The sequence below is a fragment of the Chrysochloris asiatica genome, unplaced genomic scaffold (genome assembly GCF_000296735.1).
Source record: "Chrysochloris asiatica unplaced genomic scaffold, ChrAsi1.0 scaffold00059, whole genome shotgun sequence".
Taxonomy (NCBI): domain Eukaryota; kingdom Metazoa; phylum Chordata; class Mammalia; order Afrosoricida; family Chrysochloridae; genus Chrysochloris; species Chrysochloris asiatica.
This window is the reverse complement of record NW_006408577.1, coordinates 15480941-15482145: the sequence shown is the minus strand read 5'-3', so window position 1 is coordinate 15482145 and position 1205 is coordinate 15480941.

Here is a 1205-nt window from a genome sequence, read left to right as displayed (position 1 = left end):
ACTACTAAGATAGAAGAGCAAGTACAAAAAAGGATAAAAAAAAATTGAAGAAGGCCTAAGATTCATGTTGGGCAACATGAAGAGGAATAACTCAAGAATTATCAGCATTCTGGAACAAGAAGAATCACACAAGTCCACAGAGGAAATAGTTGAAGAACTGCTGGAAGAAAATTTTCCTAACATCCTGAAAAGTGAAAAGATAAGCATTCAAGAAGCTCAACGAACACCAGGAAGGAGAGACCCTAAAAGATAATCACCAAGACATATAATAATCAAGCTCTCCAAAATCAAAGATAAGGACAGGATCTTGAAAGCAGCTAGAGAAAATAGATGTGTAACATACAAAGGCAAGCAAATCAGAATAAGCTCAGAATTCTCAACAGAAACCATGCAGGCACGAAGGCAATAGGGGAGACATATATAAAACCCTGAAAGAAAAAAAACTGCCGGCCCAAAATCCTCTACCCAGCAAAGCTGTCAATCAAATACAATGGTGTAATCAAAACATTCCAGGATAAACAGAAGCTAAGGGATTTTGCCAAAGCCAAGCCTTCAGTGAAAAATATCCTAAAGGGAGTTCTGTGAACGGAGAACCAACAAGAACACACAACAACCAGAGATTGACGTATGTGGCAACATCAACCAGAAGTCAATCAACAAATGGTAGAGTTGAGAACAGGATAAACTATAAGAACAAATTCAGAAGATCTGGGAGGTCAGTCTATGATCAAAACAATTGCAATGTGACAGAAGGTAAACACAGAGGAACAGAGATCTAGATGGTGGGAAGGTCAGGTAGATTACTGGATAAAATTGACTGTTTTAAATGAAGGGAAAAGTTAATAGAATATAAGGTAATCACAATGGTAGGGTTGGTGTCAGGGGTTTCGGGGGAGGTGTAGGGAGGCGACAGTAGAGCACAGGGTAAGGGCAGACACATCATGTTTTGGGTATTGGGGAGGGCAATACAAGAAGAGTGAGGAGGTAGAAAAACAAGGTAGATAGGGGAATGCTGAGACAGGTTTGCATTGGCTAAGTGGGACAGCAGTAAATAGTGATGCATGCTCAACCTTGGAACAACAGGGCTCTGTGATACAGGGATCTAGGTGTAGTTTGAAGAGGGGAAATAAAACTAAGATGCTTGACTGTCTAATGAATATTGTTTTCCCTTGTCTGCTGTTGTAGAATAGACACTTGAGTGGGAT